Raw genomic sequence first — 24,227 nt, forward strand, 5'->3', positions numbered from 1 at the left:
GTTTCTGTAGTGTAGTGGTTATCACGTTCGCCTAACACGCGAAAGGTCCCCGGTTCGAAACCGGGCAGAAACATGGGCTTTCTTCTTGCTTTTAGACAAAAGGCCACATCTGTTCACTTTCACTCCATTATTTTCATCCATTCGCTTTTAATTCTTGTGACTGAATGTGGAAAGCGAAAGAGGGTGGGCAGGTGGGTGGTTGTTGGCTCAACAGCCTGGTTTCTGTAGTGTAGTGGTTATCACGTTCGCCTAACTCGCGAAAGGTCCCCGGTTCGAAACCGGGCAGAAACATGGGCTTTCTTCTTGCTTTTAGACAAAAGGCCACATCTGTTCACTTTCACTCCATTATTTTCATCCATTCGCTTTTAATTCTTGTGACTGAATGTGGAAAGCGAAAGAGGGTGGGCAGGTGGGTGGTTGTTGGCTCAACAGCCAGGTTTCTGTAGTGTAGTGGTTATCACGTTCGCCTCACACGCGAAAGGTCCCTGGTTCGAAACCGGGCAGAAGCAAGGAGTTTCAGATGTTTTTGACTATTGCATGAGGAAACTTTCTTTTTTTAAGCAGTAGTGGTTTGCTTACACCGTTCTGGTAGCTTTCATCTAGTTTCTATAGTGTTGTAATGTTCACATTCACCTAACAAACGGAAGGTCCACGGGTAGAAATATGGGACTGACTCTTAATTTTTTTAGACAAAGCGACATACCTGTTCGATTTGACTTGATCATTTTCGTAATTTTGGATCTTGCACTGTTAGCAGGTTCCATGAAGAGCAAGTTTCTGGAGGTGTAGTGTTTATCACCTTTGCCTCACACACCCAAGGTCCCCAGTTCGATAGATAGCAGAAACATGGAACATCCCTATGTTTTTGGCTTTCGGACCATTGCACGATGAAACCTTGTTTACATTTGTCAATCTGGTATCCTTTGCTTGCAACGACGGCCATGCGAGTTTTCATCTGGTTTCTGTAGTGTAGTAGTTATCACGTTCGCCTAACACGCGAAAGGTCCCCGGTTCGAAACCGGGCAGAAACATGGGCTTTCTTCTTGCTTTTAGACAAAAGGCCACATCTGTTCACTTTCACTCCATTATTTTCATCCATTCGCTTTTAATTATTGTTACTGAATGTGGAAAGCAAAAGAGGGTGGGCAGGTGGGTGGGTGGTTGGTGGCTCAACAGCCAGGTTTCTGTAATGAAGTGGTTATCACGCTCGCCTAACACGCGAAAGGTCCCCGGTTCGAAACCGGGCAGAAACATGGGCTTTCTTCTTGCTTTTAGACCAAAGGCCACATCTGTTCACTTTCACTCCATTATTTTCATCCATTCGCTTTTAATTCTTGACTGAATGTGGAAAGCGAAGAAGGGTGGGCAGGTGGGTGGTTGGTGGCTCAACAGCCAGATTTCTGTAGTGTAGTGGTTATCACGTTCGCCTCACACGCGAAAGGTCCCTGGTTCGAAACCAGGCAGAAACAAGGAGTTTCAGATGTTTTCGACTACTGCATGAGGAAACTTTCTTTTATTAAGCAGGAGTGGTTTGCTTACACCGTTCTGGTAGCTTTAATCTAGTTTCTATAGTGTTGTAATGATCACATTCACCTAACAAACGGAAGGTCCACGGGTAGAAATATGGGACTGACTCTTAATTTTTTTAGACAAAGCGACATACCTGTTCGATTTGACTTTATCATTTTCGTCATTTTGGATCTTGCACTGTTAGCAGGTTCCATGAAGAGCAAGTTTCTGGAGGTGTAGTGTTTATCACCTTTGCCTCACACACCCAAGGTCCCCAGTTCGATAGATAGCTGAAACATGGAACATCCCTATGTTTTTGGCTTTCGGACCATTGCACGATGCAACCTTGTTTTTATTTGTCAATCTGGCATCCTTTGCTTGCAACGACGGCCATGCGAGTTTTCATCTGGTTTCTGTAGTGTAGTGGTTATCACGTTCGCCTAACACGCGAAAGGTCCCTTGTTTGAAACCGGGCAGAAACATGGGCTTTCCTCTTGCTTTTAGACCAAAGGCCATACCTGTTCACTTTCACTCCATTATTTTCATCCATTCGCTTTTAATTCTTGTGACTGAATGAGGAAAGCGAAAGAGGGTGGGCAGGTGGGCAGGTGGGTGGTTGGTGGCTCATTAGCCTGGTTTCTGTAGTGTAGTGGTTATCACGTTTGCCTCACACGCGAAAGGTCCCTGGTTCGAAACCGGGCAGAAACAAGGAGTTTCAGATGTTTTTGACTATTGCATGAGGAAACTTTCTTTTTTTAAGCAGGAGTGGTTTGCTTACACCGTTCTGGTAGCTTTCATCTAGTTTCTATAGTGTTGTAATGTTCACATTCACCTAACAAACGGAAGGTCCACGGGTAGAAATATGGGACTGACTCTTAATTGTTTTAGACAAAGCGACATACCTGTTCGATTTGACTTTATCGTTTTCGTCATTTTGGATCTTGCACTGTTAGCAGGTTCCATGAAGAGCAAGTTTCTGGAGGTGTAGTGTTTATCACCTTTGCCTCACACACCCAAGGTCCCCAGTTCGATAGATAGCAGAAACATGGAACATCCCTATGTTTTTGGCTTTCGGACCATTGCACGATGAAACCTTGTTTTCATTTGTCAATCTGGTATCCTTTGCTTGCAACGACGGCCATGCGAGTTTTCATCTGGTTTCTGTAGTGTAGTGGCTATCACGTTCGCCTCACACGCGAAAGGTCCCCAGTTCGAAGCCGGGCACAAACATGGGCTTTCCTCTTGCTTTTAGACCAAAGGCCACATCTGTTCACTTTCACTCCATTATTTTCATCCATTCACTTTTAATTCTTGTGACTGAATGTGGAAAGCGAAAGAGGGTGGGCAGGTGGGTGGTTGTTAGCTCAACAGCCAGGTTTCTGTAGTGCAGTGGTTATCATGTTCGCCTAACACGCGAAAGGTCCCCGGTTCGAAACCGGGCAGAAACATTGGCTTTCTTCTTGCTTTTAGACAAAAGGCCACATCTGTTCACTTTCACTCCATTATTTTCATTCATTCGCTTTTAATTCTTGTTACTGAATGTGGAAAGCAAAAGAGGGTGGGCAGGTGGGTGGTTGGTGGCTCAACAGCCAGGTTTCTGTAGTGTAGTGGTTATCACGTTCGCCTAACACGCGAAAGGTCCCCGGTTCGAAACCGGGAAGAAACATGGGCTTTCTTCTTGCTTTTAGACAAAAGGCCACATCTGTTCACTTTCACTCCATTATTTTCATCCATTCGCTTTTAATTCTTGTTACTGAATGTGGAAAGCAAAAGAGGGTGGGCAGGTGGGTGGTTGGTAGCCCAACAGCCATGTTTCTGTAGTGTAGTGGTTATCACGTTCGCCTAACACGCGAAAGGTCTCTGGTTCGATACCGGGCAGAAACATGGGCTTTCTGCTTGCTTTTAGACAAAAGGCCACATCTGTTCACTTTCACTCCATTATTTTCATCCATTCGCTTTTAATTCTTGTGACTGAATGTGGAAAGCGAAAGAGGGTGGGCAGGTGGGTGGTTGGTGGTTCAACAGCCAGGTTTCTGTAGCGTAGTGGTTATCACGTTCGCCTCACACGCGAAAGGTCCCTGGTTCGAAACCGGGCAGAAACAAGGAGTTTCAGTTGTTTTCGACTATTGCATGAGGAAACTTTCTTTTTTTTAAGCAGGAGTGGTTTGCTTACACCGTTCTGGTAGCTTTCATCTAGTTTCTATAGTGTTGTAATGTTCACATTCACCTAACAAACGGAAGGTCCACGGGTAGAAATATGGGACTGACTCTTAATTTTTTTAGACAAAGCGACATACCTGTTCGATTTGACTTCATCATTTTCATCATTTTGGATCTTGCACTGTTAGCAGGTTCCATGAAGAGCAAGTTTCTGGAGGTGTAGTGTTTATCACCTTTGCCTCACACACCCAAGGTCCCCAGTTCGATAGATAGCAGAAACATGGAACATGGCTATCACGTTCGCCTAACACGCGAAAGGTCCCTGATTTGAAACCGGGCAGAAACATGGGCTTTTCTCTTGATTTTAGACCAAAGGCCACATCTGTTCACTTTCACTCCATTATTTTCATCCATTCGCTTTTAATTCTTGTGACTGAATGTGGAAAGCGAAAGAGGGTGGGCAGGTGGGTGGTTGTTGGCTCAACAGCCAGGTTTCATCCATTCGCTTTTAATTCTTGTAACTGAATGTGGAAAGCGAAAGAGGGTGGGCTGGTGGGTGGTTGGTGGCTCAACAGCCAGGTTTCTGTAGTGTAGTGGTTATCACGTTCGCCTCACACGCGAAAGGTCCCTGGTTCGAAACCGGGCAGAAACAAGGAGTTTCAGATGTTTTTGACTATTGCATGAGGAAACTTTCTTTTTTTAAGCAGGAGTGGTTTGCTTACACCGTTCTGGTAGCTTTCATCTAGTTTCTATAGTGTTGTAATGTTCACATTCACCTAACAAACGGAAGGTCCACGGGTAGAAATATGGGACTGACTCTTAATTTTTTTAGACAAAACGACATACCTGTTCGATTTGACTTTATCATTTTCGTCATTTTGGATCTTGCACTGTTAGCAGGTTCCATGAAAAACAAGTTTCTGGAGGTGTAGTGTTTATCACCTTTGCCTCACACACCCAAGGTCCCCAGTTCGATAGATAGCAGAAACATGGAACATCCCTATGTTTTTGGCTTTTGGACCATTGCACGATGAAACCTTGTTTTCATTTGTCAATCTGGTATCCTTTGCTTGCAACGACGGCCATGCGAGTTTTCATCTGGTTTCTGTAGTGTAGTGGTTATCACGTTTGCCTAACACGCGAAAGGTTCCCGGTTCGAAGCCGGGCACAAACATGGGCTTTCCTCTTGCTTTTAGACCAAAGGCCACACCTGTTCACTTTCACTCCATTATTTTCATCCATTCACTTTTAATTCTTGTGACTGAATGTGGAAAGCGAAAGAGGGTGGGCAGGTGGGTGGTTGTTTGCTCAACAGCCAGGTTTCTGTAGTGTAGTGGTTATCACGTTCGCCTAACACGCGAAAGGTCCCCGGTTCGAAACCGGGCAGAAACATGGGCTTTCTTCTTGCTTTTAGACAAAAGGCCACATCTGTTCACTTTCACTCCATTATTTTTATTAATTCGCTTTTAATTCTTGTTACTGAATGTGGAAAGCAAAAGAGGGTGGGCAGGTGGGTGGTTGGTGGCTCAACAGCCAGGTTTCTGTAGTGTAGTGGTTATCACGTTCGCCTAACACGCGAAAGGTCCCCGGTTCGAAACCGGGCAGAAACATGGGCTTTCTTCTTGCTTTTAGACAAAAGACCACATCTTTTCACTTTCACTCCATTATTTTCATCCATTCGCTTTTAATTCTTGACTGAATGTGGAAAGCGAAGAAGGGTGGGCAGGTGGGTGGTTGGTGGCTCAACAGCCAGGTTTCTGTAGTGTAGTGGTTATCACGTTCGCCTCACACGCGAAAGGTCCCTGGTTCGAAACCAGGCAGAAACAAGGAGTTTCAGATGTTTTCGACTACTGCATGAGGAAACTTTCTTTTATTAAGCAGGAGTGGTTTGCTTACACCGTTCTGGTAGCTTTAATCTAGTTTCTATAGTGTTGTAATGATCACATTCACCTAACAAACGGAAAGTCCACGGGTAGAAATATGGGACTGACTCTTAAGTTTTTTTAGACAAAGCGACATACCTGTTCGATTTGACTTTATCATTTTCGTCATTTTGGATCTTGCACTGTTAGCAGGTTCCATGATGAGCAAGTTTCTGGAGGTGTAGTGTTTATCACCTTTGCCTCACACACCCAAGGTCCCCAGTTCGATAGATAGCAGAAACATGGAACATCCCTATGTTTTTGGCTTTCGGACCATTGCACGATGCAACCTTGTTTTCATTTGTCAATCTGGTATCCTTTGCTTGCAACGACGGCCATGCGAGTTTTCTTCTGGTTTCTGTAGTGTAGTGGTTATCACGTTCGCCTAACACGCGAAAGGTCCCCGGTTCGAAGCCGGGCACAAACATGGGCTTTCCTCTTGCTTTTAGACCAAAGGCCACATCTGTTCACTTTCACTCCATTATTTTCATCCATTCGCTTTTAATTCTTGTGACTGAATGTGGAAAGCGAAAGAGGGTGGGCAGGTGGGTGGTTGTTGGCTCAACAGCCAGGTTTCTGTAGTGTAGTGGTTATCATGTTCGCCTAACACGCGAAAGGTCCCCGGTTCGAAACCGGGCAGAAACATGGGCTTTCTTCTTGCTTTTAGACAAAAGACCACATCTTTTCACTTTCACTCCATTATTTTCATCCATTCGCTTTTAATTCTTGACTGAATGTGCAAAGCGAAGAAGGGTGGGCAGGTGGGTGGTTGGTGGCTCAACAGCCAGGTTTCTGTGGTGTAGTGGTTATCACGTTCGCCTCACACGCGAAAGGTCCCTGGTTCGAAACCAGGCAGAAACAAGGAGTTTCAGATGTTTTTGACTATTGCATGAGGAAACTTTCTTTTTTTAAGCAGGAGTGGTTTGCTTACACTGTTCTGGTAGCTTTAATCTAGTTTCTATAGTGTTGTAATGATCACATTCACCTAACAAACGGAAGGTCCACGGGTAGAAATATGGGACTGACTCTTAATTTTTTTAGACAAAGCGACATACCTGTTCGATTTGACTTTATAATTTTCGTCATTTTGGATCTTGCACTGTTAGCAGGTTCCATGAAAAGCAAGTTTCTGGAGGTGTAGTGTTTATCACCTTTGCCTCACACACCCAAGGTCCCCAGTTCGATAGATAGCAGAAACATGGAACATCCCTATGTTTTTGGCTTTCGGACCATTGCACGATGAAACCTTGTTTTTATTTGTCAATCTGGCATCCTTTGCTTGCAACGACAGCCATGCGAGTTTTCATCTGGTTTCTGTAGTGTAGTGGTTATCACTTTCGCCTAACACGCGAAAGGTCCCTTGTTTGAAACCGGGCAGAAACATGGGCTTTCCTCTTGCTTTTAGACCAAAGGCCACACCTGTTCACTTTCACTCCATTATTTTCATCCATTCACTTTTATTTCTTGTGACTGAATGTGGAAAGCAAAAGAGGGTGGGCAGGTGGGTGGTTGTTAGCTCAACAGCCAGGTTTCTGTAGTGTAGTGGTTATCACTTTCGCCTAACACGCGAAAGGTCCCCGGTTCGAAACCGGGCAGAAACATGGGCTTTCTTCTTGCTTTTAGACAAAAGGCCACATCTGTTCACTTTCACTCCATTATTTTCATCCATTCGCTTTTAATTCTTGTAACTGAATGTGGAAAGCGAAAGAGGGTGGGCAGGTGGGTGGTTGGTGGTTCAACAGCCAGGTTTCTGTAGTGTATTGGTTATCACGTTCGCAACACACGCGAAAGGTCCCTGGTTCGAAACCGGGCAGAAACAAGGAGTTTCAGATGTTTTTGACTATTGCATGAGGAAACTTTCTTTTTTTAAGCAGGAGTGGTTTGCTTACACCGTTCTGGTAGCTTTCATCTAGTTTCTATAGTGTTGTAATGTTCACATTCACCTAACAAACGGAAGGTCCACGGGTAGAAATATGGGACTGACTCTTAATTTTTTTAGACAAAGCGACATACCTGTTCGATTTGACTTGATCATTTTCGTCATTTTGGATCTTGCACTGTTAGCAGGTTCCATGAAGAGCAAGTTTCTGGAGGTGTAGTGTTTATCACCTTTGACTCACACACCCAAGGTCCCCAGTTCGATAGATAGCAGAAACATGGAACATCCCTATGTTTTTGGCTTTCGGACCATTGCACGATGAAACCTTGTTTTTATTTGTCAATCTGGCATCCTTTGCTTGCAACGACGGCCATGCGAGTTTTCATCTGGTTTCTGTAGTGTAGTGGCTATCACGTTCGCCTAACACGCGAAAGGTCCCTGATTCGAAACCGGGCAGAAACATGGGCTTTCCTCTTGCTTTTAGACCAAAGGCCACATCTGTTCACTTTCACTCCATTATTTTCATCCATTCGCTTTTAATTCTTGTGACTGAATGTGGAAAGCGAAAGAGGGTGGGCAGGTGGGTGGTTGGTGGCTCAACAGCCAGGTTTCTGTAGTGTAGTGGTTATCACGTTCGCCTAACACGCGAAAGGTCCCCGGTTCGAAACCGGGCAGAAACATGGGCTTTATTCTTGCTTTTAGACAAAAGACCACATCTTTTCACTTTCACTTCATTATTTTCATCCATTCGCTTTTAATTCTTGACTGAATGTGGAAAGCGAAGAAGGGTGGGCAGGTGGGTGGTTGGTGGCTCAACAGCCAGGTTTCTGTAGTGTAGTGGTTATCACGTTCGCCTCACACGCGAAAGGTTCCTGGTTCGAAACCGGGCAGAAACAAGGAGTTTCAGATGTTTTTGACTATTGCATGAGGAAACTTTCTTTTTTTAAGCAGGAGTGGTTTGCTTACACCGTTCTGGTAGCTTTAATCTAGTTTCTATAGTGTTGTAATGTTCACATTCACCTAACAAACGGAAGGTCCACGGGTAGAAATATGGGACTGACTCTTAATTTTTTTAGACAAAGCGACATACCTGTTCGATTTGACTTAATCATTTTCGTCATTTTGGATCTTGCACTGTTAGCAGGTTCCATGAAGAGCAAGTTTCTGGAGGAGTAGTGTTTATCACCTTTGCCTCACGCACCCAAGGTCCCCAGTTCGATAGATAGCAGAAACATGGAACATCCCTATGTTTTTGGCTTTCGGACAATTGCACGATGAAACCTTGTTTTTATTTGTCACTCTGGCATCCTTTGCTTGCAACGACGGCCATGCGAGTTTTCATCTGGATTCTGTAGTGTAGTGGCTATCACGTTCGCCTAACACGCGAAAGGTCCCTGATTCGAAACCGGGCAGAAACATGGGCTTTCCTCTTGCTTTTAGACCAAAGGCCACATCTGTTCACTTTCACTCCATTATTTTCATCCATTCGCTTTTAATTCTTGTGACTGAATGTGGAAAGCGAAAGAGGGTGTGCAGGTGGGTGGGTGGTTGGTGGCTCAACAGCCAGGTTTCTGTAGTGTAGTGGTTATGACGTTCGCCTAACACGCGAAAGGTCCCCGGTTCAAAACCGGGCAGCAACATGGGCTTTCTTCTTGCTTTTAGACAAAAGACCACATCTTTTCACTTTCACTCCATTATTTTCATCCATTCGCTTTTAATTCTTGTGACTGAATGTGGAAAGCGAAAGAGGGTGGGCAGGTGGGTGGTTGGTGGCTCAACAGCCAGGTTTCTGTAGTGTAGTGGTTATCACGTTCGCCTCACACGCGAAAGGTCCCTGGTTCGAAACCGGGCAGAAACAAGGAGTTTCAGTTGTTTTCGACTATTGCATGAGGAAACTTTCTTTTTTTTAAGCAGGAGTGGTTTGCTTACACCGTTCTGGTAGCTTTCATCTAGTTTCTATAGTGTTGTAATGTTCACATTCACCTAACAAACGGAAGGTCCACGGGTAGAAATATGGGACTGACTCTTAATTTTTTTAGACAAAGCGACATACCTGTTCGATTTGACTTCATCATTTTCATCATTTTGGATCTTGCACTGTTAGCAGGTTCCATGAAGAGCAAGTTTCTGGAGGTGTAGTGTTTATCACCTTTGCCTCACACACCCAAGGTCCCCAGTTCGATAGATAGCAGAAACATGGAACATCCCTATGTTTTTGGCTTTCGGACCATTGCACGATGAAACCTTGTTTTTATTTGTCAATCTGGCATCCTTTGCTTGCAACGACGGCCATGCGCGTTTTCATCTGGTTTCTGTAGTATAGTGGCTATCACGTTCGCCTAACACGCGAAAGGTCCCTGATTCGAAACCGGGCAGAAACATGGGCTTTCCTCTTGCTTTTAGACCAAAGGCCACACCTGTTCACTTTCACTCCATTATTTTCATCCATTCGCTTTTAATTCTTGTGACTGAATGTGGAAAGCAAAAGAGGGTGGGCAGGTGGGTGGTTGTTGGCTCAACAGCCAGGTTTCTGTAGTGTAGTGGTTATCACGTTCGCCTAACACGCTTAAGGTCCCCGGTTCGAAACCGGGCAGAAACATGGGCTTTCCTCTTGCTTTTAGACCAAAGGCCACACCTGTTCACTTTCACTCCATTATTTTCATCCATTCACTTTTATTTCTTGTGACTGAATGTGGAAAGCAAAAGAGGGTGGGCAGGTGGGTGGTTGGTGGCTCAACAGCCAGGTTTCTGTAGTGTAGTGGTTATCACGTTCGCCTAACACGCGAAAGGTCCCCGGTTCGAAACCGGGCAGAAACATGGGCTTTCTTCTTGCTTTTAGACCAAAGGCCACATCTTTTCACTTTCACTCCATTATTTTCATCCATTCGCTTTTAATTCTTGACTGAATGTGGAAAGCGAAGAAGGGTGGGCAGGTGGGTGGTTGGTGGCTCAACAGCCAGGTTTCTGTAGTGTAGTGGTTATCACGTTCGCCTCACACACGAAAGGTCCCTGGTTCGAAACCAGGCAGAAACAAGGAGTTTCAGATGTTTTTGACTATTGCATGAGGAAACTTTCTTTTTTTAAGCAGGAGTGGTTTGCTTACACCGTTCTGGTAGCTTTCATCTAGTTTCTATAGTGTTGTAATGATCACATTCACCTAACAAACGGAAGGTCCACGGGTAGAAATATGGGACTGACTCTTAAATTTTTTTAAACAAAGCGACATACCTGTTCGATTTGACTTTATCATTTTTGTCATTTTGGATCTTGCACTGTTAGCAGGTTCCATGAAGAGCAAGTTTCTGGAGGTGTAGTGTTTATCACCTTTGCCTCACACACCCAAGGTCACCAGTTCGATAGATAGCAGAAACATGGAACATCCCTATGTTTTTGGCTTTCGGACCATTGCACGATGAAACCTTGTTTTCATTTGTCAATCTGGCATCCTTTGCTTGCAACGACGGCCATGCGAGTTTTCATCTGGTTTCTGTAGTGTAGTGGTTATCACGTTCGCCTAACACGCGAAAGGTCCCTTGTTTGAAACCGGGCAGAAACATGGGCTTTCCTCTTGCTTTTAGACCAAAGGCCACACCTGTTCACTTTCACTCCATTATTTTCATCCATTCGCTTTTAATTCTTGTGACTGAATGTGGAAAGCGAAAGAGGGTGGGCAGGTGGGTGGTTGTTGGCTCAACAGCCAGGTTTCTGTAGTGTAGTGGTTATCACGTTCGCCTAACACGCGAAAGGTCTCCGGTTCGAAACCGGGCAGAAACATGGGCTTTCTTCTTGCTTTTAGACAAAAGGCCACATCTGTTCACTTTCACTCCATTATTTTCATCCATTCGCTTTTAATTCTTGTTACTGAATGTGGAAAGCAAAAGAGGGTGGGCAGGTGGGTGGTTGGTGGCTCAACAGCCATGTTTCTGTAGTGTAGTGGTTATCACGTTCGCCTCACACGCGAAAGGTCCCTGGTTCGAAACCGGGCAGAAACAAGGAGTTTCAGATGTTTTTGACTATTGCATGAGGAAACTTTCTTTTTTTAAGCAGGAGTGGTTTGCTTACACCGTTCTGGTAGCTTTCATCTAGTTTCTATAGTGTTGTAATGTTCACATTCACCTAACAAACGGAAGGTCCACGGGTAGAAATATGGGACTGACTCTTAATTTTTTTAGACAAAGCGACATACCTGTTCGATTTGACTTGATCGTTTTCGTCATTTTGGATCTTGCACTGTTAGCAGGTTCCATGAAGAGCAAGTTTCTGGAGGTGTAGTGTTTATCACCTTTGCCTCACACACCCAAGGTCCCCAGTTCGATAGATAGCAGAAACATGGAACATCCCTATGTTTTTGGCTTTCGGACCATTGCACGATGAAACCTTGTTTTCATTTGTCAATCTGGTATCCTTTGCTTGCAACGACGGCCATACGAGTTTTCATCTGGTTTCTGTAGTGTAGTGGCTATCACGTTCGCCTAACACGCGAAAGGTCCCTGATTCGAAACCGGGCAGAAACATGGGCTTTCCTCTTGCTTTTAGACCAAAGGCCACATCTGTTCACTTTCACTCCATTATTTTTATCCATTCGCTTTTAATTCTTGTGACTGAATGTGGAAAGCGAAAGAGGGTGGGCAGGTGGGTGGTTGGTGGCTCAACAGCCAGGTTTCTGTAGTGTAGTGGTTATCACGTTCGCCTAACACGCGAAAGGTCCCCGGTTCGAAACCGGGCAGAAACATGGGCTTTCCTCTTGCTTTTAGACCAAAGGCCACATCTGTTCACTTTCACTCCATTATTTTCATCCATTCGCTTTTAATTCTTGACTGAATGTGGAAAGCGAAGAAGGGTGGGCAGGTGGGTGGTTGGTGGCTCAACAGCCAGATTTCTGTAGTGTAGTGGTTATCACGTTCGCCTCACACGCGAAAGGTCCCTGGTTCGAAACCAGGCAGAAACAAGGAGTTTCAGATGTTTTCGACTACTGCATGAGGAAACTTTCTTTTATTAAGCAGGAGTGGTTTGCTTACACCGTTCTGGTAGCTTTAATCTAGTTTCTATGGTGTTGTAATGATCACATTCACCTAACAAACGGAAGGTCCACGGGTAGAAATATGGGACTGACTCTTAATTTTTTTAGACAAAGCGACATACCTGTTCGATTTGACTTTATCATTTTCGTCATTTTGGATCTTGCACTGTTAGCAGGTTCCATGAAGAGCAAGTTTCTGGAGGTGTAGTGTTTATCACCTTTGCCTCACACACCCAAGGTCCCCAGTTCGATAGATAGCAGAAACATGGAACATCCCTACGTTTTTGGCTTTCGGACCATTGCACGATGCAACCTTGTTTTTATTTGTCAATCTGGCATCCTTTGCTTGCAACGACGGCCATGCGAGTTTTCATCTGGTTTCTGTAGTGTAGTGGTTATCACGTTCGCCTAACACGCGAAAGGTCCCTTGTTTGAAACCGGGCAGAAACATGGGCTTTCCTCTTGCTTTTAGACCAAAGGCCACACCTGTTCACTTTCACTCCATTATTTTCATCCATTCGCTTTTAATTCTTGTGACTGAATGAGGAAAGCGAAAGAGGGTGGGCAGGTGGGCAGGTGGGTGGTTGGTGGCTCATTAGCCTGGTTTCTGTAGTGTAGTGGTTATCACGTTCGCCTCACACGCGAAAGGTCCCTGGTTCGAAACCGAGCAGAAACAAGGAGTTTCAGATGTTTTTGACTATTGCATGAGGAAACTTTCTTTTTTTAAGCAGGAGTGGTTTGCTTACACCGTTCTGGTAGATTTCATCTAGTTTCTATAGTGTTGTAATGTTCACATTCACCTAACAAACGGAAGGTCCACGGGTAGAAATATGGGACTGACTCTTAATTTTTTTAGACAAAGCGACATACCTGTTCGATTTGACTTTATCATTTTCGTCATTTTGGATCTTGCACTGTTAGCAGGTTCCATGAAGAGCAAGTTTCTGGAGGTGTAGTGTTTATCACCTTTGCCTCACACACCCAAGGTCCCCAGTTCGATAGATAGCAGAAACATGGAACATCCCTATGTTTTTGGCTTTCGGACCATTGCACGATGAAACCTTGTTTTCATTTGTCAATCTGGTATCCTTTGCTTGCAACGACGGCCATGCGAGTTTTCTTCTGGTTTCTGTAGTGTAGTGGTTATCACGTTCGCCTAACACGCGAAAAGTCCCCGGTTCGAAGCCGGGCACAAACATGGGCTTTCCTCTTGCTTTTAGACCAAAGGCCACACCTGTTCACTTTCACTCCATTATTTTCATCCATTCACTTTTAATTCTTGTGACTGAATGTGGAAAGCGAAAGAGGGTGGGCAGGTGGGTGGTTGTTGGCACAACAGCCAGGTTTCTGTAGTGTAGTGGTTATCCTGTTCGCCTAACACGCGAAAGGTCCCCGGTTCGAAACCGGGCAGAAACATGGGCTTTCTTTTTGCTTTTAGACAAAAGGCCACATCTGTTCACTTTCACTCCATTATTTTCATCCATTCGCTTTTAATTCTTGTCACTGAATGTGGAAAGCGAAAGAGGGTGTGCAGGTGGGTGGGTGGTTGGTGGCTCAACAGCCAGGTTTCTGTAGTGTAGTGGTTATGACGTTCGCCTAACACGCGAAAGGTCCCCGGTTCGAAACCGGGCAGAAACATGGGCTTTCTTCTTGCTTTTAGACAAAAGACCACATCTTTTCACTTTCACTCCATTATTTTCATCCATTCGCTTTTAATTCTTGACTGAATGTGGAAAGCAAAGGAGGGTGGGCAGGTGGGTGGTTGGTGGCTCAACAGCCAGGTTTCTGTAGTGTAGTGGTTATCACGTTCGCCTCACACGCGAAAGGTCCCTGGTTTGAAACCAGGCAGAAACAAGGAATTTCAGATGTTTTTGACTATTGCATGAGGAAACTTTCTTTTTTTAAGCAGGAGTGGTTTGCTTACACCGTTCTGGGAGCTTTAATCTAGTTTCTATAGTGTTGTAATGATCACATTCACCTAACAAACGGAAGGTCCACGGGTAGAAATATGGGACTGACTCTTAATTTTTTTAGACAAAGCGACATACCTGTTCGATTTGACTTTATAATTTTCGTCATTTTGGATCTTGCACTGTTAGCAGGTTCCATGAAAAGCAAGTTTCTGGAGGTGTAGTGTTTATCACCTTTGCCTCACACACCCAAGGTCCCCAGTTCGATAGATAGCAGAAACATGGAACATCCCTATGTTTTTAGCTTTCGGACCATTGCACGATGAAACCTTGTTTTTATTTGTCAATCTGGCATCCTTTGCTTGCAACAACAGCCATGCGAGTTTTCATCTGGTTTCTGTAGTGTAGTGGTTATCACTTTCGCCTAACACGCGAAAGGTCCCTTGTTTGAAACCGGGCAGAAACATGGGCTTTCCTCTTGCTTTTAGACCAAAGGCCACACCTGTTCACTTTCACTCCATTATTTTCATCCATTCACTTTTATTTCTTGTGACTGAATGTGGAAAGCGAAAGAGGGTGGGCAGGTGGGTGGTTGTTGGCTCAACAGCCAGGTTTCTGTAGTGTAGTGGTTATCATGTTCGCCTAACACGCGAAAGGTCCCCGGTTCGAAACCGGGCAGAAACATGGGCTTTCTTCTTGCTTTTAGACAAAAGACCACATCTTTTCACTTTCACTCCATTATTTTCATCCATTCGCTTTTAATTCTTGACTGAATGTGGAAAGCGAAGGAGGGTGGGCAGGTGGGTGGTTGGTGGCTCAACAGCCAGGTTTCTGTGGTGTAGTGGTTATCACGTTCGCCTCACACGCGAAAGGTCCCTGGTTCGAAACCAGGCAGAAACAAGGAGTTTCAGATGTTTTTGACTATTGCATGAGGAAACTTTCTTTTTTTAAGCAGGAGTGGTTTGCTTACACCGTTCTGGTAGCTTTCATCTAGTTTCTATAGTGTTGTAATGTTCACATTCACCTAACAAACGGAAGGTCCACGGGTAGAAATATGGGACTGACTCTTAATTTTTTTAGACAAAGCGACATACCTGTTCGATTTGACTTTATAATTTTCGTCATTTTGGATCTTGCACTGTTAGCAGGTTCCATGAAAAGCAAGTTTCTGGAGGTGTAGTGTTTATCACCTTTGCCTCACACACCCAAGGTCCCCAGTTCGATAGATAGCAGAAACATGGAACATCCCTATGTTTTTGGCTTTCGGACCATTGCACGATGAAACCTTGTTTTTATTTGTCAATCTGGCATCCTTTGCTTGCAACGACAGCCATGCGAGTTTTCATCTGGTTTCTGTAGTGTAGTGGTTATCACTTTCGCCTAACACGCGAAAGGTCCCTTGTTTGAAACCGGGCAGAAACATGGGCTTTCCTCTTGCTTTTAGACCAAAGGCCACACCTGTTCACTTTCACTCCATTATTTTCATCCATTCACTTTTATTTCTTGTGACTGAATGTGGAAAGCAAAAGAGGGTGGGCAGGTGGGTGGTTGGTGGCTCAATAGCCAGGTTTCTGTAGTGTAGTGGTTATCACGTTCGCCTAACACGCGAAAGGTCCCCGGTTCGAAACCGGGCAGAAACATGAGCTTTCTTCTTGCTTTTAGACAAAAGGCCACATCTGTTCACTTTCACTCCATTATTTTCATCCATTCGCTTTTAATTCTTGTAACTGAATGTGGAAAGCGAAAGAGGGTGGGCAGGTGGGTGGTTGGTGGTTCAACAGCCAGGTTTCTGTAGTGTAGTGGGTATCACGTTCGCAACACACGCGAAAGGTTCCTGGTTCGAAACCGGGCAGAAACAAGGAGTTTCAGATGTTTTTGACTATTGCATGAGGAAACTTTCTTTTTTTAAGCAGGAGTGGTTTGCTTACATCGTTCTGGTAGCTTTAATCTAGTTTCTATAGTGTTGTAATGATCACATTCACCTAACAAACGGAAGGTCCACGGGTAGAAATATGGGACTGACTCTTAAGTTTTTTTAGACAAAGCGACATACCTGTTCGATTTGACTTGATCATTTTCGTCATTTTGGATCTTGCACTGTTAGCAGGTTCCATGAAGAGCAAGTTTCTGGAGGTGTAGTGTTTATCACCTTTGCCTCACACACCCAAGGTCCCCAGTTCGATAGATAGCAGAAACATGGAACATCCCTATGTTTTTGGCTTTCGGACCATTGCACGATGAAACCTTGTTTTTATTTGTCAATCTGGCATCCTTTGCTTGCAACGACGGCCATGCGAGTTTTCATCTGGTTTCTGTAGTGTAGTGGCTATCACGTTCGCCTAACACGCGAAAGGTCCCTGATTCGAAACCGGGCAGAAACATGGGCTTTCCTCTTGCTTTTAGACCAAAGGCCACATCTGTTCACTTTCACTCCATTATTTTCATCCATTCGCTTTTAATTCTTGTGACTGAATGTGGAAAGCGAAAGAGGGTGTGCAGGTGGGTGGGTGGTTGGTGGCTCAACAGCCAGGTTTCTGTAGTGTAGTGGTTATGACGTTCGCCTAACACGCGAAAGGTTCCCGGTTCGAAACCGGGCAGAAACATGGGCTTTCTTCTTGCTTTTAGACAAAAGACCACATCTTTTCACTTTCACTCCATTATTTTCATCCATTCGCTTTTAATTCTTGACTGAATGTGGAAAGCGAAGGAGGGTGGGCAGGTGGGTGGTTGGTGGCTCAACAGCCATGTTTCTGTAGTGTAGTGGTTATCACGTTCGCCTCACACGCGAAAGGTCCCTGGTTCGAAACCAGGCAGAAACAAGGAGTTTCAGATGTTTTTGACTATTGCATGAGGAAACTTTCTTTTTTTAAGCAGGAGTGGTTTGCTTACACTGTTCTGGTAGCTTTAATCTAGTTTCTATAGTGTTGTAATGATCACATTCACCTAACAAACGGAAGGTCCACGGGTAGAAATATGGGACTGACTCTTAAGTTTTTTTAGACAAAGCGACATACCTGTTCGATTTGACTTTATAATTTTCGTCATTTTGGATCTTGCACTGTTAGCAGGTTACATGAAAAGCAAGTTTCTGGAGGTGTAGTGTTTATCACCTTTGCCTCACACCCAAGGTCCCCAGTTCGATAGATAGCAGAAACATTGAACCTCCCTATGTTTTTGGCTTTCGGACCATTGCACGATGAAACCTTGTTTTTATTTGTCAATCTGGTATCCTTTGCTTGCAACGACAGCCATGCGAGTTTTCATCTGGTTTCTGTAGTGTAGTGGTTATCACGTTCGCCTAACACGCGAAAGGTCCCTTGTTTGAAACCGGGCAGAAACATGGGCTTTCCTCTTGCTTTTAGACCAAAGGCCACACCTGTTCACTTTCACTCCATTATTTTCATCCATTCGCTTTTAATTCTTGTGACTGAATGTGGAAAGCGAAAGAGGGTGGGCAGGTGGGTGGTTGTTGGCTCAACAGCCAGGTTTCTGTAGTGTAGTGGTTATCACGTTCGCCTAACACGCGAAAGGTCCCCGGTTGGAAACAGGCAGAAACATGGGCTTTCTTCTTGCTTTTAGACAAAAGACCACATCTTTTCACTTTCACTCCATTATTTTCATCCATTCGCTTTTAATTCTTGACTGAATGTGGAAAGCGAAGGAGGGTGGGCAGGTGGGTGGTTGGTGGCTCAACAGCCAGGTTTCTGTAGTGTAGTGGTTATCACGTTTGCCTCACACGCGAAAGGTCCCTGGTTCGAAACCAGGCAGAAACAAGGAGTTTCAGATGTTTTTGACTATTGCATGAGGAAACTTTCTTTTTTTAAGCAGGAGTGGTTTGCTTACACCGTTCTGGTAGCTTTAATCTAGTTTCTATAGTGTTGTAATGATCACATTCACCTAACAAACGGAAGGTCCACGGGTAGAAATATGGGACTGACTCTTAAATTTTTTTAAACAAAGCGACATACCTGTTCGATTTGACTTTATCATTTTCGTCATTTTGGATCTTGCACTGTTAGCAGGTTCCATGAAGAGCAAGTTTCTGGAGGTGTAGTGTTTATCACCTTTGCCTCACACACCCAAGGTCACCAGTTCGATAGATAGCAGAAACATGGAACATCCCTATGTTTTTGGCTTTCGGACCATTGCACGATGAAACCTTGTTTTCATTTGTCAATCTGGTATCCTTTGCTTGCAACGACGGCCATGCAAGTTTTCATCTGGTTTCTGTAGTGTTGTGGCTATCACGTTCGCCTAACACGCGAAAGGTCCCCGGTTTGAAACCGGGCAGAAACATGGGCTTTCTTCTTGCTTTTAGACAAAAGACCACATCTTTTCACTTTCACTCCATTATTTTCATCCATTCGCTTTTAATTCTTGACTGAATGTGGAAAGCGAAGGAGGGTGGGCAGGTGGGTGGGTGGTTGGTGGCTCAACAGCCAGGTTTCTGTAGTGTAGTGGTTATCACGTTCGCCTCACACGCGAAAGGTCCCTGGTTTGAAACCAGGCAGAAACAAGGAGTTTCAGATGTTTTTGACTATTGCATGAGGAAACTTTCTTTTTTTAAGCAGGAGTGGTTTGCTTACACTGTTCTGGTAGCTTTAATCTAGTTTCTATAGTGTTGTAATGATCACATTCACCTAACAAACGGAAGGTCCACGGGTAGAAATATGGGACTGACTCTTAATTTTTTTAGACAAAGCGACATACCTGTTCGATTTGACTTTATAATTTTCGTCATTTTGGATCTTGCACTGTTAGCAGGTTCCATGAAGAGCAAGTTTCTGGAGGTGTAGTGTTTATCACCTTTGCCTCACACACCCAAGGTCACCAGTTCGATAGATAGCAGAAACATGGAACATCCCTATGTTTTTGGCTTTCGGACCATTGCACGATGAAACCTTGTTTTCATTTGTCAATCTGGTATCCTTTGCTTGCAACGACGGCCATGCGAGTTTTCATCTGGTTTCTGTAGTGTAGTGGCTATCACGTTCGCCTAACACGCGAAAGGTCCCCGGTTCGAAGTCGGGCACAAACATGGGCTTTCTTCTTGCTTTTAGACAAAAGGCCACACCTGTTCACTTTCACTCCATTATTTTCATCCATTCGCTTTTAATTCTTGTGACTGAATGTGGAAAGCGAAAGAGGGTGGGCAGGTGGGTGGTTGGTGGTTCAACAGCCATGTTTCTGTAGTGTAGTGGTTATCACGTTCGCCTAACACGCGAAAGGTCCCCGGTTCGAAACCGGGCAGAAACACGGGCTTTCTTCTTGCTTTTAGACAAAAGGCCACATCTGTTCACTTTCACTCCATTATTTTCATCCATTCGCTTTTAATTCTTGTGACTGAATGTGGAAAGCGAAAGAGGGTGGGCAGGTGGGTGGTTGGTGGCTCAACAGCCAGGTTTCTGTAGTGTTGTGGTTATCACGTTCGCCTAACACGCGAAAGGTCCCCGGGCAGAAACATGGGCTATCCTCTTGCTTTTAGACCAAAGGCCATACCTGTTCACTTTCACTCCATTATTTTCATCCATTCGCTTTTAATTCTTGTGACTGAATGTGGAAAGCGAAAGAGGGTGGGCAGGTGGGTGGTTGGTGGCTCAACAGCCAGTTTTCTCTAGTGTAGTGGTTATCACGTTCGCAACACACGCGAAAGGTCCCTGGTTCGAAACCGGGCAGAAACAAGGAGTTTCAGATGTTTTTGACTATTGCATGAGGAAGCTTTCTTTTTTTATGCAGGAGTGGTTTGCTTACACCGTTCTGGTAGCTTTCATCTAGTTTCTATAGTGTTGTAATGATCACATTCACCTAACAAACAGAAGGTCCACGGGTAGAAATATGGGACTGACTCTTAATTTTTTAGACAAAGCGACATACCTGTTCGATTTGACTTTATCATTTTCGTCATTTTGGATCTTGCACTGTTAGCAGGTTCCATGAAGAGCAAGTTTCTGGAGGTGTAGTGTTTATCACCTTTGCCTCACACACCCAAGGTCCCCAGTTCGATAGATAGCAGAAACATGGAACATCCCTATGTTTTTGGCTTTCGGACCATTGCACGATGAAACCTTGTTTTCATTTGTCAATCTGGTATCCTTTGCTTGCAACGACGGCCATGCGAGTTTTCATCTTGTTTCTGTAGTGTAGTGGTTATCACGTTCGCCTAACACGCGAAAGGTCCCTGGTTCGAAACCTGGCAGAAACATGGGCTTTCCTCTTGCTTTTAGACCAAAGGCCACACCTGTTCACTTTCACTTCATTATTTTCATCCATTCGCTTTTAATTCTTGTGACTGAATGTGGAAAGCGAAAGAGGGTGGGCAGGTGGGTGGTTGGTGGCTCAACAGCCAGGTTTCTGTAGTGTAGTGGTTATCACGTTCGCCTAACACGCGAAAGGTCCCCGGTTCGAAACTGGCAGAAACATGGGCTTTCTTCTTGCTTTTAGACCAAAGGCCACATCTGTTCACTTTCACTCCATTATTTTCATCCATTCGCTTTTAATTCTTGTGACTGAATGTGGAAAGCGAAAAAGGGTGGGCAGGTGGGTGGTTGGTGGCTCAACAGCCAGGTTTCTGTAGTGTATTGGTTATTGCGTTCGCCTAACACGCGAAAGGTCCCTGGTTTGAAACCGGGCAGAAACATGGGCTTTCCTCTTGCTATTAGACCAAAGGCCACATCTGTTCACTTTCACTCCATTATTTTCATCCATTCGCTTTTAATTCTTGTGACTGAATGTGGAAAGCGAAAGAGGGTGGGAAGGGGGTTGGTTGGTGGCTCAACAGCCAGGTTTCTGTAGTGTAGTGGTTATCACGTTCGCCTCACACGCGAAAGGTCCCCGGTTTGAAATCGGGCAGAAACAAGGAGTTTCAGATGTTTTTGACTATTGCATGAGGAAACTTTCTTTTTTTAAGCAGGAGTGGTTTGCTTACACCGTTCTGGTAGCTTTCATCTAGTTTCTATAGTGTTGTAATGTTCACATTCACCTAACAAACGGAAGGTCCACGGGTAGAAATATGGGACTGACTCTTATTTTTTTTAGACAAAGCGACATACCTGTTCGATTTGACTTAATCATTTTCGTCATTTTGGATCTTGCACTGTTAGCAGGTTCCATGAAGAGCAAGTTTCTGGAGGTGTAGTGTTTATCACCTTTGCCTCACACACCCAAGGTCCCCAGTTCGATAGATAGCAGAAACATGGAACATCCCTATGTTTTTGGCTTTCGGACCATTGCACGATGAAACCTTGTTTTCATTTGTCAATCTGGCATCCTTTGCTTGCAACGACGGCCATGCGAGTTTTCATCTGGTTTCTGTAGTGTAGTGGTTATCACGTTCGCCTAACACGTGAAAGGTCCCTGGTTCGAAACCTGGCAGAAACATGGGCTTTCCTCTTGCTTTTAGACCAAAGGCCACACCTGTTCACTTTCACTCCATTATTTTCATTCATTCGCTTTTAATTCTTGTGACTGAATGTGGAAAGCGAAAGAGGGTGGGCAGGTGGGTGGTTGGTGGCTCAACAGCCAGGTTTCTGTAGTGTAGTGGTTATCACGTTCGCCTCACACGCGAAAGGTCCCTGGTTTGAAACAAGGCAGAAACATGGGCTTTCTTCTTGCTTTTAGACCAAAGGCTACATCTGTTCACTTTCACTCCATTATTTTCATCAATTCGCTTTTAATTCTTGTGACTGAATGTGGAAAGCGAAAGAGGGTGGGTGAGTGGGTGAGTGGGTGAGTGATTGGTGGCTCAACAGCCACGTTTCTGTAGTGTAGTGGTTATCACGTGTGCCTCACACGCGAAAGGTCCCTGGTTCAAAACAGGGCAGAAACAAGGAGTTTCAGATGTTTTTGACTATTGCATGAGGAAACTTTCTTTTTTTAAGCAGGAGTGGTTTGCTTACACCGTTCTGGTAGCTTTCATCTAGTTTCTATAGTGTTGTAATGATCACATTCACCTAACAAACGGAAGGTCCACGGGTAGAAATATGGGACTGACTCTTAATTTTTTTAGACAAAGCGACATACCTGTTCGATTTGACTTTATCATTTTCGTCATTTTGGATCTTGCACTGTTAGCAGGTTCCATGAAGAGCAAGTTCCTGGAGGTGTAGTGTTTATCACCTTTGCCTCACACACCCAAGGTCCCCAGTTCGATAGATAGCAGAAACATGGAACATCCCTATGTTTTTGGCTTTCGGACCATTGCACGATGAAACCTTGTTTTTATTTGTCAATCTGGTATCCTTTGCTTGCAACGACGGCCATGCGAGTTTTCATCTGGTTTCTGTAGTGTAGTGGTTATCACGTTTGCCTAACACGCGAAAGGTCCCTGGTTCGAAACCGGGCAGATACATTGGCTTTCCTCTTGCTTTTAGACCAAAGACCACACCTGTTCACTTTCACTCCATTATTTTCATCCATTCGCTTTTAATTCTTGTGACTGAATGTGGAAAGCGAAAGAGGGTGGGCAGGTGGGTGGTTGGTGGCTCAACAGCCAGGTTTCTGTAGTGTAGTGGTTATCACGTTCGCCTAACACCCGAAAGGTCCCCGGTTCGAAACCGTGCAGAAACATGGGCTTTCTTCTTGCTTTTAGACCAAAGGCCACATCTGTTCACTTTCACTCCATTATTTTCATCCATTCGCTTTTAATTCTTGTGACTGAATGTGGAAAGCGAAAAACGGTGGGCAGGTGGGTGGTCGGTGGCTCAACAGCCAGGTTTCTGTAGTGTATTGGTTATCACGTTCGCCTAACACGCGAAAGGTCCCCGGGCAGAAACATGGGCTTTCCTCTTGCTTTTAGACCAAAGGCCATACCTGTTCACTTTCACTCCATTATTTTCATCCATTCGCTTTTAATTCTTGTCACTGAATGTGGAAAGCGAAAGAAAGTGGGCAGGTGGGTGGTTGGTGGCTCAACAGCCAGTTTTCTCTAGTGTAGTGGTTATCACGTTCGCCTCACACGCGAAAGGTCCCTGGTTCGAAACCGGGCAGAAACAAGGAGTTTCAGATGTTTTTGACTATTGCATGAGGAAACTTTCTTTTTTTAAGCAGGAGTGGTTTGCTTACACCGTTCTGGTAGCTTTCATCTAGTTTCTATAGTGTTTTAATGATCACATTCACCTAACAAACGGAAGGTCCACGGGTAGAAATATGGGACTGACTCTTAATTTTTTTAGACAAAGCGACATACCTGTTCGATTTGACTTTATCATTTTCGTCATTTTGGATCTTGCACTGTTAGCAGGTTCCATGAAGAGCAAGTTTCTGGAGGTGTAGTGTTTATCACCTTTGCCTCACACACCCAAGGTCCCCAGTTCGATAGATAGCAGAAACATGGAACATCCCTATGTTTTTGGCTTTCGGACCATTGCACGATGAAACCTTGTTTTCATTTGCCAATCTGGTATCCTTTGCTTGCAACGACGGCCAAGCGAGTTTTCATCTGGTTTCTGTAGTGTAGTGGTTATCACGTTCGCCTAACATGCGAAAGGTCCCTGGGCAGAAACATGGGCTTTCCTCTTGCTTTTAGACCAAAGGCCACACCTGTTCACTTTCACTCCATTATTTTCATCCATTCGCTTTTAATTCTTGTGACTGAATGTGGAAAGCGAAAGAGGGTGGGCAGGCGGGTGGTTGGTGGCTCAACAGCCAGGTTTCTGTAGTGTAGTGATTATCACGTTCGCCTAACACGCGAAAGGTCCCCGGTTCGAAACCGTGCAGAAACATGGGCTTTCTTCTTGCTTTTAGACCAAAGGCCACATCTGTTCACTTTCATTCCATTATTTTCATCCATTGCTTTTAATTTTTGTGACTGAATGTGGAAAGCGAAAGTG

General features: G+C 44.5%; 41 non-coding genes across 41 annotated transcripts; all 41 read left to right on the forward strand.

Moving 5' to 3' along the window:
- Positions 1 to 73, forward strand: TRNAV-AAC (transfer RNA valine (anticodon AAC)). The gene has a single exon. It is a non-coding gene; the product is annotated as a tRNA-Val (tRNA).
- A 145-nt stretch (positions 74 to 218) lies between these two features.
- TRNAV-AAC (transfer RNA valine (anticodon AAC)) lies at positions 219 to 291 on the forward strand. The gene has a single exon. It is a non-coding gene; the product is annotated as a tRNA-Val (tRNA).
- Positions 292 to 436: 145 nt separating this feature from the next.
- Positions 437 to 509, forward strand: TRNAV-CAC (transfer RNA valine (anticodon CAC)). The gene has a single exon. It is a non-coding gene; the product is annotated as a tRNA-Val (tRNA).
- A 449-nt stretch (positions 510 to 958) lies between these two features.
- TRNAV-AAC (transfer RNA valine (anticodon AAC)) lies at positions 959 to 1,031 on the forward strand. Its single transcript has one exon. It is a non-coding gene; the product is annotated as a tRNA-Val (tRNA).
- A 365-nt stretch (positions 1,032 to 1,396) lies between these two features.
- Positions 1,397 to 1,469, forward strand: TRNAV-CAC (transfer RNA valine (anticodon CAC)). The gene has a single exon. It is a non-coding gene; the product is annotated as a tRNA-Val (tRNA).
- Positions 1,470 to 2,144: 675 nt separating this feature from the next.
- On the forward strand, positions 2,145 to 2,217 carry TRNAV-CAC (transfer RNA valine (anticodon CAC)). Its single transcript has one exon. It is a non-coding gene; the product is annotated as a tRNA-Val (tRNA).
- A 667-nt stretch (positions 2,218 to 2,884) lies between these two features.
- On the forward strand, positions 2,885 to 2,957 carry TRNAV-AAC (transfer RNA valine (anticodon AAC)). The gene has a single exon. It is a non-coding gene; the product is annotated as a tRNA-Val (tRNA).
- A 145-nt stretch (positions 2,958 to 3,102) lies between these two features.
- Positions 3,103 to 3,175, forward strand: TRNAV-AAC (transfer RNA valine (anticodon AAC)). The gene has a single exon. It is a non-coding gene; the product is annotated as a tRNA-Val (tRNA).
- Positions 3,176 to 3,320: 145 nt separating this feature from the next.
- Positions 3,321 to 3,393, forward strand: TRNAV-AAC (transfer RNA valine (anticodon AAC)). The gene has a single exon. It is a non-coding gene; the product is annotated as a tRNA-Val (tRNA).
- A 145-nt stretch (positions 3,394 to 3,538) lies between these two features.
- On the forward strand, positions 3,539 to 3,611 carry TRNAV-CAC (transfer RNA valine (anticodon CAC)). The gene has a single exon. It is a non-coding gene; the product is annotated as a tRNA-Val (tRNA).
- A 637-nt stretch (positions 3,612 to 4,248) lies between these two features.
- On the forward strand, positions 4,249 to 4,321 carry TRNAV-CAC (transfer RNA valine (anticodon CAC)). The gene has a single exon. It is a non-coding gene; the product is annotated as a tRNA-Val (tRNA).
- A 667-nt stretch (positions 4,322 to 4,988) lies between these two features.
- On the forward strand, positions 4,989 to 5,061 carry TRNAV-AAC (transfer RNA valine (anticodon AAC)). The gene has a single exon. It is a non-coding gene; the product is annotated as a tRNA-Val (tRNA).
- Positions 5,062 to 5,206: 145 nt separating this feature from the next.
- Positions 5,207 to 5,279, forward strand: TRNAV-AAC (transfer RNA valine (anticodon AAC)). The gene has a single exon. It is a non-coding gene; the product is annotated as a tRNA-Val (tRNA).
- Positions 5,280 to 5,422: 143 nt separating this feature from the next.
- TRNAV-CAC (transfer RNA valine (anticodon CAC)) lies at positions 5,423 to 5,495 on the forward strand. The gene has a single exon. It is a non-coding gene; the product is annotated as a tRNA-Val (tRNA).
- Positions 5,496 to 6,163: 668 nt separating this feature from the next.
- On the forward strand, positions 6,164 to 6,236 carry TRNAV-AAC (transfer RNA valine (anticodon AAC)). Its single transcript has one exon. It is a non-coding gene; the product is annotated as a tRNA-Val (tRNA).
- A 143-nt stretch (positions 6,237 to 6,379) lies between these two features.
- On the forward strand, positions 6,380 to 6,452 carry TRNAV-CAC (transfer RNA valine (anticodon CAC)). Its single transcript has one exon. It is a non-coding gene; the product is annotated as a tRNA-Val (tRNA).
- Positions 6,453 to 7,119: 667 nt separating this feature from the next.
- TRNAV-AAC (transfer RNA valine (anticodon AAC)) lies at positions 7,120 to 7,192 on the forward strand. The gene has a single exon. It is a non-coding gene; the product is annotated as a tRNA-Val (tRNA).
- Positions 7,193 to 8,077: 885 nt separating this feature from the next.
- On the forward strand, positions 8,078 to 8,150 carry TRNAV-AAC (transfer RNA valine (anticodon AAC)). Its single transcript has one exon. It is a non-coding gene; the product is annotated as a tRNA-Val (tRNA).
- Positions 8,151 to 8,293: 143 nt separating this feature from the next.
- Positions 8,294 to 8,366, forward strand: TRNAV-CAC (transfer RNA valine (anticodon CAC)). Its single transcript has one exon. It is a non-coding gene; the product is annotated as a tRNA-Val (tRNA).
- An 889-nt stretch (positions 8,367 to 9,255) lies between these two features.
- TRNAV-CAC (transfer RNA valine (anticodon CAC)) lies at positions 9,256 to 9,328 on the forward strand. Its single transcript has one exon. It is a non-coding gene; the product is annotated as a tRNA-Val (tRNA).
- An 886-nt stretch (positions 9,329 to 10,214) lies between these two features.
- On the forward strand, positions 10,215 to 10,287 carry TRNAV-AAC (transfer RNA valine (anticodon AAC)). The gene has a single exon. It is a non-coding gene; the product is annotated as a tRNA-Val (tRNA).
- A 143-nt stretch (positions 10,288 to 10,430) lies between these two features.
- Positions 10,431 to 10,503, forward strand: TRNAV-CAC (transfer RNA valine (anticodon CAC)). Its single transcript has one exon. It is a non-coding gene; the product is annotated as a tRNA-Val (tRNA).
- A 668-nt stretch (positions 10,504 to 11,171) lies between these two features.
- TRNAV-AAC (transfer RNA valine (anticodon AAC)) lies at positions 11,172 to 11,244 on the forward strand. Its single transcript has one exon. It is a non-coding gene; the product is annotated as a tRNA-Val (tRNA).
- A 145-nt stretch (positions 11,245 to 11,389) lies between these two features.
- Positions 11,390 to 11,462, forward strand: TRNAV-CAC (transfer RNA valine (anticodon CAC)). The gene has a single exon. It is a non-coding gene; the product is annotated as a tRNA-Val (tRNA).
- A 667-nt stretch (positions 11,463 to 12,129) lies between these two features.
- TRNAV-AAC (transfer RNA valine (anticodon AAC)) lies at positions 12,130 to 12,202 on the forward strand. Its single transcript has one exon. It is a non-coding gene; the product is annotated as a tRNA-Val (tRNA).
- A 143-nt stretch (positions 12,203 to 12,345) lies between these two features.
- TRNAV-CAC (transfer RNA valine (anticodon CAC)) lies at positions 12,346 to 12,418 on the forward strand. Its single transcript has one exon. It is a non-coding gene; the product is annotated as a tRNA-Val (tRNA).
- Positions 12,419 to 13,093: 675 nt separating this feature from the next.
- TRNAV-CAC (transfer RNA valine (anticodon CAC)) lies at positions 13,094 to 13,166 on the forward strand. The gene has a single exon. It is a non-coding gene; the product is annotated as a tRNA-Val (tRNA).
- An 889-nt stretch (positions 13,167 to 14,055) lies between these two features.
- Positions 14,056 to 14,128, forward strand: TRNAV-AAC (transfer RNA valine (anticodon AAC)). Its single transcript has one exon. It is a non-coding gene; the product is annotated as a tRNA-Val (tRNA).
- A 143-nt stretch (positions 14,129 to 14,271) lies between these two features.
- Positions 14,272 to 14,344, forward strand: TRNAV-CAC (transfer RNA valine (anticodon CAC)). Its single transcript has one exon. It is a non-coding gene; the product is annotated as a tRNA-Val (tRNA).
- Positions 14,345 to 15,011: 667 nt separating this feature from the next.
- On the forward strand, positions 15,012 to 15,084 carry TRNAV-AAC (transfer RNA valine (anticodon AAC)). The gene has a single exon. It is a non-coding gene; the product is annotated as a tRNA-Val (tRNA).
- Positions 15,085 to 15,227: 143 nt separating this feature from the next.
- Positions 15,228 to 15,300, forward strand: TRNAV-CAC (transfer RNA valine (anticodon CAC)). Its single transcript has one exon. It is a non-coding gene; the product is annotated as a tRNA-Val (tRNA).
- Positions 15,301 to 15,967: 667 nt separating this feature from the next.
- TRNAV-AAC (transfer RNA valine (anticodon AAC)) lies at positions 15,968 to 16,040 on the forward strand. The gene has a single exon. It is a non-coding gene; the product is annotated as a tRNA-Val (tRNA).
- A 1,106-nt stretch (positions 16,041 to 17,146) lies between these two features.
- TRNAV-CAC (transfer RNA valine (anticodon CAC)) lies at positions 17,147 to 17,219 on the forward strand. Its single transcript has one exon. It is a non-coding gene; the product is annotated as a tRNA-Val (tRNA).
- Positions 17,220 to 18,100: 881 nt separating this feature from the next.
- On the forward strand, positions 18,101 to 18,173 carry TRNAV-CAC (transfer RNA valine (anticodon CAC)). The gene has a single exon. It is a non-coding gene; the product is annotated as a tRNA-Val (tRNA).
- A 670-nt stretch (positions 18,174 to 18,843) lies between these two features.
- Positions 18,844 to 18,916, forward strand: TRNAV-CAC (transfer RNA valine (anticodon CAC)). Its single transcript has one exon. It is a non-coding gene; the product is annotated as a tRNA-Val (tRNA).
- Positions 18,917 to 19,583: 667 nt separating this feature from the next.
- TRNAV-AAC (transfer RNA valine (anticodon AAC)) lies at positions 19,584 to 19,656 on the forward strand. Its single transcript has one exon. It is a non-coding gene; the product is annotated as a tRNA-Val (tRNA).
- An 873-nt stretch (positions 19,657 to 20,529) lies between these two features.
- TRNAV-AAC (transfer RNA valine (anticodon AAC)) lies at positions 20,530 to 20,602 on the forward strand. Its single transcript has one exon. It is a non-coding gene; the product is annotated as a tRNA-Val (tRNA).
- Positions 20,603 to 21,182: 580 nt separating this feature from the next.
- On the forward strand, positions 21,183 to 21,255 carry TRNAV-CAC (transfer RNA valine (anticodon CAC)). Its single transcript has one exon. It is a non-coding gene; the product is annotated as a tRNA-Val (tRNA).
- A 449-nt stretch (positions 21,256 to 21,704) lies between these two features.
- On the forward strand, positions 21,705 to 21,777 carry TRNAV-AAC (transfer RNA valine (anticodon AAC)). Its single transcript has one exon. It is a non-coding gene; the product is annotated as a tRNA-Val (tRNA).
- A 145-nt stretch (positions 21,778 to 21,922) lies between these two features.
- Positions 21,923 to 21,995, forward strand: TRNAV-CAC (transfer RNA valine (anticodon CAC)). The gene has a single exon. It is a non-coding gene; the product is annotated as a tRNA-Val (tRNA).
- A 1,321-nt stretch (positions 21,996 to 23,316) lies between these two features.
- On the forward strand, positions 23,317 to 23,390 carry TRNAV-CAC (transfer RNA valine (anticodon CAC)). Its single transcript has one exon. It is a non-coding gene; the product is annotated as a tRNA-Val (tRNA).
- The last annotated feature ends 837 nt before the right edge of the window (positions 23,391 to 24,227 follow it).

Source organism: Hyla sarda, chromosome 3 (assembly GCF_029499605.1).
Source record: "Hyla sarda isolate aHylSar1 chromosome 3, aHylSar1.hap1, whole genome shotgun sequence".
In the NCBI taxonomy this organism is placed as follows: domain Eukaryota; kingdom Metazoa; phylum Chordata; class Amphibia; order Anura; family Hylidae; genus Hyla; species Hyla sarda.